Below are 18,727 nucleotides of genomic sequence, written 5' to 3' on the forward strand. Positions count from 1 at the left end.
GGCAGACAGGCTGACATCCTTCCACGATATTACTAACCACTGCAAGGTAGGACGGATAGAATATCCGCTATCAAATAAACAATTACCCAGGCGCAGGAATGTCTCTGGAGGAGGCTGCAGACACGATCATTGCTAAGCTCGACAATACTAAGCAAAGTTTGTCCGGAAGATGTCGACCAAAGTTGCAAAGGCTGCGAGAAAACGGCAACCCACAACCACATACGTTCAGAATGTATCACTTATCCGCCACCGGCGGATGTTGCACAAAAAAAAAAAAACACCATTTAAGCACCAGCTACCGTACTCGCCAGCCCCCACCGAGCCTTCGTGATCAGGGTCGTGGAGTAAGCCGCCAAGGTTGCCGTCAGTTATCGGTTAATGGCCATCTATCAGGGAATACGGAATTGTCTGCACATGCTTCTCTCACAAAAAATGGTCCTCTCTCGCCCTCTTCTCCTACTGTTTGTCATTCACATCCCAGGGTAGGGTAAATGTTTTGTAGCAATAGCTACACTATGCTAGTTCGTGTAAGTCTAGCAAAAACAGCTGTTCTATTATTTTTATTGTATTTAAAGTACATGGCAATATTTTCAAGCATACTTCTACATGCCTAACAAATATTGGCAGAAATTGTTTTCTGCTGTTTATCTTTTCGAAATGGTTATTCAAAGTAATGATTTATACATTGTACTTAGGTTTACAGGGATATTCCTGTTGCATCGTTGCATGTCTGTCTTAGGTAGATCGATAGCCATAAGTGTTGTTGTTAATTAGCGCCACTATTTCAAAGAAATGCTCGTCATGGGTCGGACATTGTGTGACCATAAGCGTCAAGGTGTTAGAAGAAGGCGCTAAAGTTGAATTTAAGGATGCCTCAAATATGTTTGACACGTCAAGCCAACGAGCAAATAAACAATTTTCTGTACTACAAATTTGCTTTTCTGTGACGTGTAGGTTACGACAGCAGTTATGTTTGCAGTGAAAGTGTAACTTCACTGAGCACACCTTCCAGCGTTGCCATTAAGAAAAAAAAATGGTTGTTGAGAAAGCCAAACATATTAAAAGGACAGTTCTCGCCTAAAGAACTGAATGACGTGGTGTGATTGCGTCCGTTTATCATTGCCACCCACCTCCTGTGATAGGCTGTGCATCACTCATGTTGCTCTGGCAATTACAGATTAAATGCTTTTGTTTCATGCTTGCGCATCACATAGCTCAGTTTTTTTTTAGTCGATATTTATTGCCTCAGGGCATCAGTAGGTTATGAGATGAAGGATGAATAAATGATTAAATGAATGGAAAAAGGTTGGCTGATTTTATGAATTCCAGAAGTGAGCGATGATGAGGTCCCTGCGTCCAAGTGACGTATGAGGCAGCATTGGTTGCTGAAAGGCCAGCTATTCTCAGGTGCCGGATTCGTGTTGGCTCAATAGCTCAGTTCGACCGTATCTTCGGCTTCACAGTGCTCATTCCATCACCAAGGTGGGTGTCCTGGCACATGAGTTCTAGAGCTTTGATTAGGAGCTTTACTTAACTTCAAAAAGATGCCCATTTTCACTTGTGCAGTTTTAGACTCCTCGCTGCGCAGATACTGCCATTTTGCTGATATTCACGCAGTCATACCTTGATGCTGGAGCGTTCATTGTGGATTCGGATATGGGCCATTTCTCAGAGAAGACAACGAATATTTTCGCCATACTTTTCACTTACCATTCGCTATAGTACCGTAATTAAGAGTTTTGTTAAGATATTTGATAAGTCTGCAGCAAAGAAAGAGCTAGTGCATTTTCCAGAAGTGTATAAGATTTATCCACTGCAGTGATACATATCCCATAGTATCTCAAGAACAGTTGTTCCCTCTGTGGCATTCTCTTTCATTTCCAGTTGTATATGCTTTGTAACAAAGCGAATAAATTTAGATTGGCTTAAAGCACCGACTGAAAATAAACACGGTTGAAGAACAAGATCTTCGATAACATATCTTAGTGCTCCCGTTCAGTAATATGGGTGTATGTATTTCTTTTCATGCACTCATATGGTCTGATAGTAGTGGATATTCGTTAGCGCCTCGCTCACCCAAAACAAGTAGCTTGAAAATAAACACAATAACTATATGCAAATCTCAACTTGATTATATAATTTGTTTTGCCATTTACCTGGGTGAAAACATGGGCTAGTCGGTAACGTTGATCCCTGACATGAGCGTGTAGCGTCTGTGTTGTCTACCCTTTCTGTGGTTTTTGTCCTTTTGCGCTACACTCTCATGTGAGTTAAGTCCAGTCGTTCAGTCGCGCCCGATTCTTCGTGACCCTATGGACCATGTCACGCCACGCTTTCCGGTCTTTCACTATCTTCCTGACATCACATAACTTCATCTGCAGTGCCTCGAGGATGCCATCTAACCATCGCGTTCGCTGCCTACCCCTTCTCCGGCGACCCTCAACCTTTCCCAACATCAAATCTTTCTCCAACGACTCCTCTCATGTCATGAATTAGTAATGCAAATATATTTTACTTTTGATTACTAGGCGATCTGAAGCAAACATTCTTGCTTGTTTGGTCGTATTATGTAGAGCCATGAGAGAGCGCGTAGTTATAAATTTAAATGAATGAAATTAAACGGGTTATTGTTTGTTTAGTAACGCTATTTAAGAAATTATTGCACACATGTCAGCACGCACTATTCACTTATCACCAGTAAATAATATATAACCTACTTTCTCTCTAATCTGTTTCGGTTTCAGCAACTGAACGGTGGCTCTGACGTGTAAGTTTCGCATAGTTCCCATGATGAAAACAAAACTGTGACATATATATTCATTTAACATTTTATTCAGAGCTAGGCTGTAGTTAGCTTCCCTGAAGAACGGAAATCGTAAGGACAGAAGCTGTGTCTGTCCGGTAATTGTATTTATGCCTAACGTGACCAACATAGAATTTCCACATCATAGTCTTCGCTCGGCCTTTGCATGAAGCACGGGAAAGAAAAGAAGCCCCAAAAAACTATTCAGCTGAGTATTCCAATGACGTATAGTGCTCCATGTACACTAATGTCTTGCGCATTATTCTAAAGAAAAGAAAATATGCAACTAAAATATTTAGTTACACTATTCTAGGAATGTCTTTCTGGGTTTCACAAGTGTTTCTTAATGTTTCAGCCCGGGAAACAAGCAAACAAGCAAGACAGAAATGAAGTCAATCTTATGGGCAGCTTCAATGATCTTTGCAGGTATATCAAAATTACTCTCTGTATCTTCCTACATTGCTGTTGAACACACTAACTTTGCGAAGGGTTGTAACAATTGTGAATATTTGCGGTTTAGGAAAATGCCCAAGCTCTTAGCGATAAAGAATTGACAATAATAAAGGCTTTGCTCTATTGAATAAAGGTCCCCGAGCCTAATCAAGTGCGGTAAAGCTACTCAGAAGAATAAATACGTACAACAAATAAAAATACCCACCAGTGGAAGCGTCAAGTGGGTACGTGAAAGAAATTACCTAAACTTATCAAATCGCCGTGGGTCCAGTACTTAAAAAGGAACTTGCCACTCGTATGCTTTTGATGGCTTTTATGTAACCTAGGAGTAAGACCTCCAACCATAAAATAACAGTTACCGAAATCTAATTATTTGGATGTGTTCAGCAAACGAGTTCTAAATCTTTGGGTAATGGAAGACATTTACACATTTTAGCAAAATTGACACTATGTATCTCTTTTAAAAAACCTTTTATTATTTGGAAGCCTTGTCATTCGGTGAGGCATTAGCATGCAACACTTACCCTTAATCAGCTCGTATGTGAAGTTTCTCGAAATGAACATGCCCTCTTTAACTGCCGAGTGCTTTGTGAAATTCATTGTCACGGGTAAAAGACATGAAGTGTGGCCACAGTGGCATTGACAAGAGGCTCTGGTAGATTTTAGAACGCCTAAGAGATGCTACAAAATATGGGTTTCTTGACGGGTTAACTCTAACTGCTAATGCATTTCACATGCCGAGATACTCATTTTCGGCGCTGTCTATTTTTCTTCATGTTAGCGTTTTTCCTGATCTGTAAAAAAATGTCCCCGCTTAGCATCACAGGTAAGCACTGATGACTTTAGATGCTTGGATGGTTAAGCAGTGCTTACTCAGATACTGCATGTTACAAAGTCTCCGTTGTAGGCTGGGAAGGACAAAAGTAGGATGACCCATGGCTAAAGACTCCTCCGTAGCTCTTGCATTTGCATCCTTTGAACAACTCAAGCCGGAAGAGCGACTGGTACGTATCTCAGGTCTCAGTTGCTAGGGGATAAGGTTCAAATAAGAAGTTTATAACGCCTATATTATAGGTCCTGGATATAGCTTGGTCCACCATGGCAAAGCCTACAGCTTCCCTCGTCGCTAATGACGTCACATTGGCGTCTTTGTTGCAGAAAATGCGACTTGCGTTTGCATATTTCCTGGCGGTTATTTTCCTTTTCCAAACACAGTGCTGCTACTCCTTTTGGGCAGACCGTGTGCTGCCATGACCTGTGGCGAACCACCTGGAGGCTGCCCGGAACCAACCCGACAGAAAAATGATACTCTATATTTTCTCAACACTACAACTTGGAAGTGCTGCAGCCTGCAAACTAGTGGCTGTGAAGGCTACGGATGGAACTCGTACTTTCAGTGCTGGGCTAACTGCCGCTTCATGCACTAACATTTTGGCGTCTGTGATAAGTTTTGTGAACAAACATGAAATACACTTTTTTTTTTCGAGCACGTTATCACTTACTGCGTTGCAAAATAACTAATGTCGGTCCTGCACTTTCCGTTCCTAAAGCCAAAGACTGAAATCAAATGCGTCAGCCTCGGTTGAGTCTTTCTCTCAAACGCACCAATACAATTAAGCTGATCAGTTCATAAACAGGCCTTTAAAAAAACCCGCAAATGTTTGTATATGCTACGTAGTGTGCTGAATGGGCGGTTTTCCTCCATATCTATTGATATTACCTTTTTTGCTTCTTTTCGGCTGTGAAATTCAACTTATTTAAAATTCATGATGCATGTACACCCTATTCTTTTCACTGTCAAGAGACAGTCGGTAGTATGAAATTACAGTAAATAAACCATAGTCGCGGCTTACACCTACAAATAGTGTGCGAATCTGAATCACCAAAACAATCGGACGAGCACACGACCATGTGCTGGGGATAATAATGTGGTACGACGTTTCTCACGTGGTGGTATCACCGGCTGTAGAAGGTTTGCGCCATGAATGCGGTGGGAAGAGATGCGTATGAAAAATATGTTTAAAAAAAACACCGATCGATCACACGTAGATCTCATTGACAGCTGTGTTCATTGCATCTCATTCAAGGAAGGCCTCCAGTGATTCTCAATTGCAGGAGAAGACCAGTAGGCACAGGAACGAGGTGCATAATTTATTTTTAAGCTGAATCCGCCATCCAACGCGCCTGTCCCTGAGTAGCGGCAAATGTCGACTGGGCATTCGGTCAAAACATTTATCTTTCTTAGCACCACCTAGTCCTAGAAGATGTCATTACGTCCCGAATAAGAGATTTACGTGATTTTAAAAATATGAGGGATACTTAAGCTTCGCCTTTAAGAGTATGATGCTATGCTGTGGGTGCGAGCCGACATATGGTTACGCCAAATACGCTGCGCCACGAAACAGAAGGACCAGGTGGGAGCGCGAAGACTGCAGCTGTGACAAGCCTAACCCGTGCTTTTACTGGTAGTCATCAATTCCCCGCCTGTTTTGTAAATAATAAACCCACCCCGATAACAATACAAAGCCTCACTTTAACAAAGCCGCATGAATGCGCCTGCTTGGGTATCGTGCCCGACTCGGCATCGATGATAACATAATAGTTGATTATTATTCCACCTTTCTACCACAGATAAGCCACCTAGCTGAGTTGGTACCTCCTCCGAACTTTCTGACATAGTCTATTCCCGTTAATTGCCACATCAGTCGTCTTCTATATGAACTACTACCTGCCCCCGCCGTGCTCATGATTTTTCGCTGACAACCATGACACCGAAACCAATGGCGGATTTCCCCCGCAAAGTCTTCTTTTGAATATAATTGTGGTAAAACAAGTTATGCCTAGTGCCATAATTTCATTACAAAAAAAGAATTATAAAAAAACTGCCAAATGTTTGAACTAAAATTGGCATAAGAGCTTTGATTTGCATACCCTGAAAATAGCCTGGAACATGGGAACAGACCGTTACAAAAATTGTGTGGTAGCACCTAATTTTTTTTTTAAGAACTTCTCAATCGAAGGTAGCTCGACGTCTTTGCATCGAGTCACAATGCCATATCAGGATTACGCTTGCCATACCTTTAGAAGCCCGCATTCTGTCCACAGACAGCTGATTGCGGCGACCGGAGTACCTAGTATGATTATATCATCTGCAGCTGATTAAAGGAAGTCCGGGATATCCTTATCCTGAGAAAGTGAGATATGGCGCCATTGTTCTCGGAACAATGGCGGATATTTTACTCAGTCACAGCATGGGTAGATATTGTACGCTGCTCTTCCACGAATTCAAAATCTGAGGAGAAAAAGCAATCAATATGGCAAGAAATTGCACTGCTCATAAAAATTGACAGCGTTTCAATACCAAACCATGAAGGACAGCCAGGTCTGGGATACGTATTTTGCAGGGGAGCGAGGACGAGAGTAATACTAGAAAGCCCTCCATGCTGGGTGTCGAGTGGCCAAAATACAAAAAAAAAAGTAGGTCACTTGACTCCCCATTCGAGATTTGCTTGCGAACTCATTGCAGGAGATCGCATAATGGCGCTTGGGAATATACTTCTCAGCGGTGGGTCAGGGGGCATTCGCTTTCGGCTTCCGGTCCCCGAATCGCGGATATGAGCACTGCAGCAATGTCCATATTAAATGAAAGAAGACGCCTTCGTTCAGCGTTTGTCAACCAAAACTTAGAATATCTATGGTTGATAAAAATAACCCAGAGTATACTACTTTGCGGTGTCACTCATAAATCATGTGTCCCTTTGCGATGTTAAACGATGTAGAAAATCTAACCTTCTGCCTATCTCTTCCGTAAAGCCCTCTTTCTTCGGCTTTGCATAATATCATTTCCCTTTTTACTTCCTTTTTGTTTGTCACTGACCCAGTTTTTCTTTTGCTTCTAACAGCACATAGGCACGCTGTGACGTTGTAGGTTTTTGGTTTATGGAGTACTGTTATTTTTGCATGCATTCAATACGGTAATTTGCTAGGTTATCCCTCTGAGCGGTCTATTGTGTGAAGGGACCTTGTGAGGTCAAAGTGAGTGTTCGAATAAAAGGCACCAATCGATCAATCAGTCAAGTTGCAGTTTAATTATCTGTATACTATAAAAAGCGGTAGGTACCTTCCGTCATTTGCTCAATATTCTTGAGAGGGTTTAGATATTCGAGCCACGCCGCAATTAAGATATCGGCATGAGGAATATTTGTTGCTAACGGTTTGCTAAAAACGCTGTTTTCCTTTCTTATACCTGTGGTAAAAGAAATGGGATTCTGCTTTAGCCAAGTGTCAGAGAAATAAGTACATTTATTTCTCATTTCTGGCACAGCAGAAAAAAAAAGTCAAAGGCTTAATAGAGTCGGTAAAGGACGTGCTGGGCTGATTAGGGATACTGTGGCCACAGCCCTTCAGGATATGGAGGGTAGACAGGACCCGGTGAAAAGACCTGTCTCTTGCAGTTGTTCCAAGGAACGCAGTTACCCCGCCGGTTCCTGAAAAACTCTTTCGCGCAGAAGCATCCAGTAACGCAGTCATAACTGCAGGTGGGTCCTACAAACGGTTTCCAGCACGTCGCCTCCTTACAGGTGCTGCTCACGCAGCGTTTCCACTGTTCGTTTCTCTTGAAGCATCCTGCGCAGCGAAGAGAAATAAAACACATTTCAAGGGGCTGAAAATAATTGGAGGCTCAATGAGCCATCGTCTGTATTTTTTTTTGCACAATCACCAGGTGGCTCCTTGGCATTGATCGCAATGCCTTGACAAACCTGACGCCTACAGCTCAAGCATAGTCTTTATTGGGACAATTTTCCCCCAATATACAACAGAAAAGCTTGATACGAGCCCTTTCGCAGCTTACTGCATTTTGCATACATCTTTAATGAAATGTCGGATAGATGTTAAACCATAAAATTTCACATGTATCTTGAAAGCAGGTCACGATGTAATATTTTTGCTCAGAAATGCCGGAACCTTGGCCCCTCACCACCCACAAATATTGCTCACGCCTCCTCGCTCTCTGAGGTATTGAAGCAAGCCTTGTAGGATATAAGAGTGCCGTAGCTTCATTTAGGGCCAAGTTTCTTTAATCGTAACATGATTAAATTATAAGCGATAATATTAGGACTAAAGAAGTGCGATTAATTATCCAGCTATTTATTAGTGCACAGATTCTGAATTCTAGTTAAGTGTTACGTATCTGGTAAACTTTTAATTAGTATTACTAATTCGGCTTTGCCCTTTCTAAACGAGGTATGACCATCTGTGTATTTGAATTTTAATAGTATATATATTAGGCTTGAATAAACGCCACCTTATAACTACGCAATGTTATTTATTAACCCTACTTACGCCCTTCCAGCCTGTCATGTAGCCTCGATCGATTGACTGACATCTTCAGGGAAGTGATACGTTCATATGTGTCTTGCTTCATAGTTTGAGCCGTTCCTTTCCCAAATGGAGACTAATTGGAAACCTTATTAGCCCATGGTCACAAGATCGCACCTTTCTTTTTCTACATTCTGTTCAATGCCGTGGACATAGCAAAGTGTGAAATCTATATGACTTTTAGTCTCCTCATTGGGCTTCGCAGTGACCTTTTTTCGGTTCCTTTGGTTTCCTAAAATGGTACTTTTAATCCATACGTTATTGCTCTCTGCAAACTAAAATACTAACTAACCTTGGATATCCCTAAATCCAGTGCCATATTCACCCACTGCCTGATCTCTGGACTGCTTCTTGCGTACATCGGCCTTGAAATTTCTCTTCAGTACAGTATAATGCGTTTTTACTTCTTCCATAGCCACTTCTACGTCTTGTAGAAAGCTTCCAATTACCTGGTCAGCATGAATGCGTGTACACGCGGAGGCGAATATAAATTTCAATTTAAACTTCTTATAAAGCCTGATTAAGATGCCTGAAACCATCTTAGTAATTCTAGAAAACTCCTCTATGTTACCAGTGGTTACTGCAAGAAACCTTAAACCTAGTTATCCTCTTTACAGGAAACCTTAAAAGCACCGTCCGTGGCGGACCTTTAGTACAGTGTATACTTCATTTGGCTGTCCAACTTCACTAATATGTGTGATATACCATACAATGTCAACTAGGTCTTTAAACAGCACCCCTAGACAAGCCTCTTTATAGGGCTCTCAGTTCTCAGTTTTGAAAGGCGGCTTTACCTAAGCGAGAGATTCTTAGCACACCACAGGTCTGACGGTCATTATGATTGATTCTTTCGCAGAAGCTGGGAATGAGAGAAGAAGTTTAATTCGCTGGTGGCTAATCACTACACCTGAGAGGTTTTTGATCCGCTGCAAAAATTGTATGGCACCAGCATTCGAAACACAATCCTCCTGCACAAAAGGCGGATGTCCTGCCTCTAAGCCCCAGCAGCTTCCAATCCTACATTACCTTCTTCCTTTCTTCCGGCTACATTCGCTTGCAGAGATTTTGAGGGCTATTTTTTGAAAACAATGATTCGCATTGCTTTTCTAAGATATATACATACCCAGACTTTCACAGTCGAGTTTCCTCTTTTGCCTCTCTCCAAAATAATATTTGTAAAAATTGCTTTTTTTTTTAGATTTTTTAGATCTACAAACTATTTTGTAAATGAAGATCTAAGTAGTACAGTTCCACATTGCTTACAGATTGAGGTAAGAGGTGGCGACAACAGTATTCGCTATTTCTCAGTCTTCTCTTTAGCTTGAAGCATAGTGCTAATTTTAAACACTACATGAACTTCCTCATAAAAGACCATGCAACGCATCTCTCAAGTAAAAAAGAAACAAACAGCTTCGTACTTGAGCACCTCGTACTAGAACCGACGTTCAGTTAGTAGAAGGCAGTTTTCACAAACGCACCTTGTTGAACTGATATCCATATTGTTTGTTGTATATAAGGTTGTACTTCTTTCCACTTCTTGCTTTCCTTCATGCTATTGTAATTTTTCCTTTAAAAAAATTCAATTTTTCGACCATAAAAGTTATTCTTTGTAATGGATGGTCGCGCATATATCCGAAAAGGTCGGCCAGCTGTCGACGAACAAAAAAAGAGTAACCGAATGAGCAGGAGGTGAAGCCAGCGTCCATATCGCGGATTATTTTACCATCCGTGCTGGTCCGTTGCAACTGTCGCACCTCGGTTTGTTAACCGTTTATAATTTACGGCAGCTCTCTGAGCTACGCCTATACTAAAAAAAATTGCTGATACTCGTGGACCCTGGAGCTGCACTGCCGTGTCCGGGACTGCGGCTGATGGTTGCTAAGGACTCGGTTCTGCCCTCACTTGCACGAAGCAAGCACAAATAGTCACCAGGAGCAGCAAGCTCAGAGGGGCTATAATCACCATGAACTAGCCTTCTTTTGCTTTGTGCCTCTAAATTCCTCCCCTCATTGTATGTATATATATATATATATATATATGAATGAAGACAATAGGCCGAAGGGACAAATATTTTTGCCTGTGCGAACTTCTTGACAAAAGCGCTCTCGATAAACTATACCTGGATGTGGGTTCAAGGTAAGCCGTCTCTCTTACAATGGCATTTCACGTCATCACACGATATTCGCAATGCCACACGATCCAAATACACTTTGTCTAAGATTTCCAGGACTCTTCATAACTATTATACCTAATCAAAAATGTATATGTATATATATATATATATATATATATATATATATATATATATATATATATATATATATATATATATATATATATTCCGCAGCTCGTAAGCGGCCTCACAGTGAGCAAGGACAATGCTCACGATAAACTATAGTAGCCCACTCAAAACGCTTTTCATACCGCTTCCCACTTCAGAAGCTGCGCCGTTGCCGACTTAACAATACAACCCACTGTAGGTGTTCCTTCAATTACTTTCTTCATGACGTCATGTCGCTAAACACGCGCTTATATAAATGTTCTTTTTTCTCGTTGCTAACAAGTTTACTGTCATGACGACCGCGTCGATAGGTAACTATTTTCTTTACTACATTATTTCGCGACGGAGAACAATTTCTAAGCAGTCGAAAATTTATTTAATGACGCGTTAAGCGCTACAACTCTTCAATTATATGAATGTAAACTTATTGTACACGTTCTCACAAAAGAAGTACGAAGCTCATCTACTGGTCATTCTTTGTTGTCATTGTCCCTCACGATATTTTATCATTTGTTCTCCCTTAGAGAGCACGAATACGCATGCACATTAATAATTGTTGTGGGGTGGCAATGGCAAGCGATGGAACATGGCGACACAATAGAAACAGAACGACATGATGATATGATGATGAAGTATGCTTTTTATCGCCAGCGGGTCTAGCGCGAGCTCTCTGCCACGTGCCACTGCCCGCTTCGTCTTCTTATTTTAGTAAGAGCAATTAGCTGGTAAATTCCAATTCATTCCGCTATTCTCTACGCATTGTTTCATCTCCTGTACAGCGCCAGTACAACCCTGAGCTCAACGTCAGAGAATGAGAGCGAGTGACCAATGTTACAGTTTCAGTTCGCTGAGAGTTTACGTTTCTGCCTAAGTACTATTTTATGCTAATGAACCTAACCACACAGCTTTTTTAGAAAAAACTACGGTGAAAATTTGAAAGTTGGAATTTCAGCTCGATGCTATGAAGATTAAAATGAAATTTTTGTCCATTCCAACAAAGTCCCCGCAGCAATCAGAGTTGGTAGCTTAAATCTAAGGAGGAAGAATCTTTGCTTCACATAAGTACAACGGAACAGAAGCAAACAATATGGTAGAACTAAAATAAATCGTATTATTACTAAAAGAGAAAAAATGAAAATAAAATAAGAAGGGACCAGTGACCAAGAAGGTTTCGCCTGAAATCCACGCTTCCGGAGCTAATAGAAGGGCACAACAATCAGCCCAGTTTATTCCGACCCCCTTCCAATAGTCGCAGCACATTTAATTCATTTCGCTCACAGAACTTGTTTATAGTGGTGAAATCGTCGAGCGTATATATATTGCGAGCTTTTCTTGTTTTTCCGGCCTTCTTCTAATCAAGATGCCTGCCACCCTACTGGCACCATAATTTTGTTCGTAATGCGTGTATCCAGAGCAATAAAGCGACGACAGAAATTGGCGGCCACTTATGGGCGACAATTAAAAGTGCATCTAAGCAGAGACTCAGAACAAGGAACGTCTATAAACCCTCGGACACTCAGGCGTTCATAGCTTAATCGCTCTCAACCCACCTGGTATCAGAAATCATCAATGACATGGCTAAGCACGTATGACTAAACACTTAAAGCAAGGTTAACGAAATATAAACTCTACAGAACTTAGCAACAGCAGTCAAACATAGCAAAGAAGAGTCAAGTATTCGAAGCGAAAGCAGTCAAAACCGAAAACGTCACAATGCAACAAGGAAAAAAAACCAAAGGTATCTAACAAAAAAGTTTAGCAATAGCAGTCAATCACAAGTAGCAAAAGCAGTGTCACGTATACGAAGCAAAAGCAGTCAAAACCAAAAAACGTAAAAACAAGAACAAACAAGGTAAAAACCATAAGTAACTAATAAAAATTGTAGCAATAGTTACCTATGATTGTCAGTTTCACACACACACGCACGCACGCACGCACACGAACGCACGCACGCACACACACACGCACGCGCACGCACACGCACACACACACACAGACACACGCACACACACACACGCACGCACGCACGCACGCACGCGCGCACACACACACACAAACACACACACACACACACACACACACACACACACACACACACACACACACACACACACACACACACACACACACACACACACACACACACACACACACACACACACACACACACACACACACACACACACACACACACACACACACACACACACACACACACACACACACACACACACACACACACACACACACACACACACACACACACACACACACACACACACACACACACACACACAGCTGCTTCGGAAAGACATCTGATAAATCCATGGTTCCTACTAGAGACAAAGAAAACTTTTTATCGTGGAGCACCAAATCTTAGGAGGAGGGCGAATAAGCAATAGTAGTTCCTTAGTCAGTACTCCACTATCTTTCGCTGTTTTCTTCACTGTGTTTATCAACTGAAGCTGACAGCAGAGTCTGATTAGCACTGAGGACGTTCCCACCTCTCCGAAGGAGAGCATATGTGGGTTTAGGAAATATCCGACTTCGCTGTCCCGTGTAAAGTGAGTTGGCATGAATAAGCAGCGACCATTATCCCATCTTATTTGCAGCTAAAACATGCCATTTTTACACTGGTACTCGTATTATGATTATGAGCTTAATTTTTGCTCAAAGTTCAGAAGACGGATGGTTGAAACTTGTTAACGGTCTTTTTCAGTGCACCTGTTCACTCTATAGGGGAGCCTCGAGAAGCCTTTCGAAGTTTCTTTCAGAGCTTAACCAAACTTTGCCGCGCAGGAGGTCAGTGAACAAATTTCGTTGATTTGGGGACCTTAATATCAACATTATATGCCCCGAAAAATGTATGTGCGTAACAATTTAATACACTGTCTGCTTATGGTTTGGAATGTGAAATTACAGGTACTACTAAATTAGAATTACTTAATAATAGACTAGTGCAGTCCTGCTTAGGAGATATTACAACCAGAGCTCCAGGTTGCTCTTTTAAGTCATCTACTGTTTTGTGGAGGTTTACTGACCACTACTTCGTAGCATGCCGTCTTCTTTTACCGAAAAGCACATGCATGCAAATATTCTGGACTTGCATTTGGGTGGAGCGAATTGCTTGTCGCTATGGTAAATCGATCCGAGCTAGAAAATGTTATCAATTCCTTCGATTAAGCATCCATAACTAGTGAATACTCGTCGGGCAAAGTACATAAAATATTCTGCCTGAATGTGAAGAATATTGAAACAATTTGCACTTGATTGGAAGTTGAACAAACCCAAAGAGGGTCCTGTGAGTTGAGCACGGAAATTCTTTCTGCAATCTGTTCAGGAGACGCCTTGCGGAAACGTAAAAAAAGAAATCCGAGTGTGCAAACACTGCGAGTAGAATGCAAACCGGCAAGAAATAAATTTGTTGCCCTCCTGCACACTGCCAAATGTCTCTACCTTTCTCGCAAATTCCAACAGTCACCGAAGGCGGTCATTACAGGCTGTAAACGTAGCGCATGCAAGCTCAATAAGCCAATCCGGCGGGATACTGGTAGATATGATGACGAATAAAACCTAATTGCAGTAATCATGCATAAGACAGTTTGTTCACCTTTGTACGGGATAAATAAAGTCGTTGTTAAAAACGTGTAGTCGATAGGGTTGGGTTCTGGAACTTATTGTGTGGCAGGCAATACAGTGGTCGGGTTTCAGTTGTATCCACGCTTGAATCCACTCCTTTGAGACTGGATTTCCATGGAAGTCGTTCAATAGGGGTAGCATTTGTTCGAAGCACTGCAAACACACTGCTTAATTTTTGACAAAGACTCTGCCATATACCAATCGAAGTCTGTGAATAAGTTGTCTGGATTCCTTCTTATCACGCTCATGCCACAGGTCACATACAAATTCGGTGAAAGCTGAAAGCTTCAATAACCTGCAAAGTGCAGAACTGATTTATGATTACGAAGCTTGTTTCAAAGATAAAAACAATGGGGCTCTTAATTTGAAATAAAATGACAGTGCTATCGGGACTCCTTAATTTAAGAATCGTTACTGTACTTGGAATTTTATAGCCAATTTTGCTGGCACTGTATTTTCTTCTGCATAACGAGGCATGTTTCTGTTCGAAAAAGTAAATATTCAAATAAAAAATATTTTGTCAACTCTCCTTCAGGCTCTTCCAATTGACATTCTGCTCAACATTGCTTTCAATTCATCGCTTATGAGAAAAATACTAGCAAGCCTTTAGTTCTCGATGCAGGGCGGTCATTATACAAGGCCTCGATACCTTCCCTCTACATTGCATATTTTCTTGTGAACTCATTGCAGGAAATCATATAAATGGTGCTTCGGAATATTCTTCTCTGCAGTGGGTCAAGAACTTGCGCACTCAAGCTCTGATCATCAAGTACTGGGTTTGATGCCTGCAACACCGTCCGCATTTCTCTGGCTGAATGAAAAAAAGGCCCTTGTTCTGCACGATGTAAACTAAAGTTAGAAAATCCAAGGTTGTTATGAAAAATACAAAGCCATACATTGCGACGCCTCTCATAGATAATGTCGCCCTTTGGGTGTTAAACGATGTAGGAGCCTACTTTCGGTCTCTATCTCCTCCATATAGTTTTCAATATTCAGTTCTGTATAACACGTCCTTCAATTTTGCTTCCCATTTGTATTCACCTTTTTGTTTCATTTTGCTTTTAACGACAAATGGATATGCGGTGGCGTCGTTGCCTGCCTTTTGCATTGTGGAGCAGGGTTATATTTGGATTCATTGTATATGTTGATTTGCCACGTTATTCTGCTGAGCGATCTAACGGCAGACGAGGACTTGTAAGGCAAAAGTAAGATTTGTTTCTCCTGTCACCTCAGACGAAGTTTGTACGAATAGAACACTACAATCAATCAATCAATTTCCAGTTGGCATATATCTATAGTATGGAAAGCAATAAGTACCATTGACTTTTTTCTGAATATTCTTGAAACGATTTAGATATTCATGCCATGCCGTGATTAAAATATCGGCAGCCAGGAGCTATTTGTTTCGAAACATTTTGGTAAAAACATTAAATTCTGCTATTTTATACATACAGTAAAAGAATTGTTCGGATATTTTGGACACGCATCGACGAAGTAAGCACATTTATTTCTCATTTTTGGCACATCAGAAAAAAAGCCGAACTCTTAAAACGGCCGGTAAGGGACGACTTGCCGGTCCCACCAGGGATACTGTGGCAACTGCCCTCCAGGATATGGAGGGTAGACAGGAAACTGTGGAAAGCCCTGTCTCCTGCACTTGCTCCAAGGAACGCAGTTGCCCCACCGGTTCCTGAAAAAACCTTTTGCGCAGAAGCATCCAGTAACGCAGTCATAACTGCAGGCGGGTCCTACCAATGGTTTACAAGCACTTCGCCTCTTTGCAGATGCTGCTCACGCAGCGTTTCCACACTTCGTTTCTTTTGAAGCATCCTGCGCAGCGAAGGACAATAAAACACTTTTCAAGGGGCTGAAATTAATTGGAGGCTCAATGAGCCATCGTCTGTATTTTTTTTCGCACAATCACCAGGTGGCTCCTTGGCATTGATTTGAGTGCATCGGCAAACCTGACCCCTACAACGCGACTAGAATTTTTCTTGAGAGAAGTTTCCCTTAAATGTCATAGAAAGCGTGACAAAAGCTTTTTCCTAGTTTACTATACATTCGGTATACTTATTTAAATAACAGACAGCTGCATAAATCAATAATTTCAGATGTATCCTGTAAGGCAGCCGCAAAATAAGCTCTTCGTTCAGGAATGGGGGAGCTTTATCCTTCACTGCCCGCAAATATTACCCATGCCTCCTCGCTCTCTGAGGCATTTAAGCAAGTCCTTCAGGGTATAAGAACATCTGCAGCTCTATTTCGAGCCAAATGTCGTTGTTCATAACGTGATTAAATCACCAGCGACAATATTAAAGTTTAACGAAGTGCGATTAATTATCCTGCGATGAATGACTGAATAGATTCAGAATGCTACTTAAAAATTATTTTGGGAAACTTTGAAATAAGAAGGCTAATTCGGTTTTTTTCCTTTAAAGATTAGACAGGACCGACCAATAATACGCAAAGCTTGAGTAAAGACCGATTTCTGTAACAGTAGAGTTAATAGTCCTTATACTTACGCCCTCCTTTATTTATGATTCTGCCTGGAGGTCATATAGCGTCGACGTATTGATTTACTTTGCCAGGGAGGCGATAGGTCTTTATAGTATCCTTACTGTGTCAAATTACGGCTCATGGTCTGTATTCCTTACTGCAGTAAGTCTAGATGAATTTACTGGCGATATCCGTTATTAAGTATATGTGAGATGCTGCAGCTTGTAGGGCCACCTCCTGCATAGTTAAGCAAGTGCCACAAACTGTCACTACTTATACCATAAGTATTTAGGCCTTAACACGTCAACAAGCTGTTTTCTTGACGGAGCGTGCACTACGCCCAAATAGTACATGCTGATTTTGGTTCTGTCTTCCTTTGAAAGGGTGCTCGAGATATTAATCCACTCACAACAGTCATTTCTTTAATAATACTCTTCAAGAATATTTATATGATATTCCAATTAGACTTTGCGTTGTGCCAATAACATTCGCCGCTACTATAGTGTTTGTCCTGCAGCCTCCTGCCCTGAACATTTTTGAGGTTTCGATTTTTTTGTGCTCACGGCGTTTGATCTGGTAGACCAGTTCTTCCTTCTTTAAGAGCTCTCTAACTACGGTCCTTCTAAGTTTTATTGACTTGTTTTGTAGATATTTTCCCTGAGGCGCGGAGGCTACGTGGCAGTCAAGATGTTGTCTTCCTCTTCAACTCTTATACCATGAGTATATCCTTTGCATACATCTATCATAGCGGGTACTCGGAAGGTATTTGCAATAAAGAAAACTGTTTCATCTGTCAGCATTGAAACGTAACGCTGTTGGGGGAAATTTAATATAAAAATTAAAATAATTCTTTATAAGCAAATTCATAACAAATATCTGGAGCGCTAGCCGCAGGGCGAATACATTCTCCATCTCAGGGTACACACGGCCATGGAGTCGTAATAAGGTCGTGGGCGAGTAATAGAAAATTGATGCACAGAATAAAAAACAAAACGCTGAGAATAAATATTCAAAAATGTAGGCGAGAGGTGAGGTGTAAGGGATCTTTCTGGTTGTTTATAAAGTGGAGCTTCATTATCATCATCATCATCATCATCATCATCAGCAGCCGGAATATTCCCACTGTAGGGCGAAGACCTCTCCCATGTTTTTCTAATTAGAAATGAAGCTTGCATATGAGCTTAATTTCATTTTAAAGCTTCACGTTTAGAGTTACCGAATTGCAAAATATTAGTGAATAATAGGCGAATATTGTTAATCATGATGGTAATTGCCAATATACATGGATTGTAATAAAACATGCATTAAAGTAATAGTACTCGATCTTCGTAGTGTAAATTATAATCGCTACAATTTGAGGACGCGCGACCTAGCTACTACAGGCTGTGCTGCATTTTGTTGACGGCATAAGAAATGTAGATACGTTCTGTATATTTGGCCGGCAGATTCGCAGCACTAACTAATGTCATAGTGGAAACGCGAAATATAGCAGGAGCACAGTACACCTTATGAAAAATGCCGGGGTGGCGCAGTGGTTAGGGCGCTCGACTACTGTGCCCAAGGACGCGGGATCGAATCCCGGCCTCGGCGGCCACTTTTCGGTGGAGGCGAAAAGCTAGGCACCCGTGTGCTGTGCGTTGTCAGTGCATGTTAAAGAACCCCAGGTGGTCGAATTT

General features: G+C 41.4%; 1 long non-coding RNA gene across 1 annotated transcript; it reads left to right on the top strand.

The window, feature by feature from the left end:
* Positions 1–1,345: 1,345 nt before the first annotated feature.
* On the top strand, positions 1,346–5,115 carry LOC146189927 (uncharacterized). The gene is made up of 3 exons (XR_014707325.1): positions 1,346–1,482; positions 3,159–3,229; positions 4,472–5,115. It is a non-coding gene; the product is annotated as an uncharacterized LOC146189927 (long non-coding RNA).
* The last annotated feature ends 13,612 nt before the right edge of the window (positions 5,116–18,727 follow it).

Source organism: Amblyomma maculatum, chromosome 5 (assembly GCF_055883805.1).
Source record: "Amblyomma maculatum isolate TAMU_Amacu chromosome 5, ASM5588380v1, whole genome shotgun sequence".
Lineage (NCBI taxonomy): Eukaryota > Metazoa > Arthropoda > Arachnida > Ixodida > Ixodidae > Amblyomma > Amblyomma maculatum.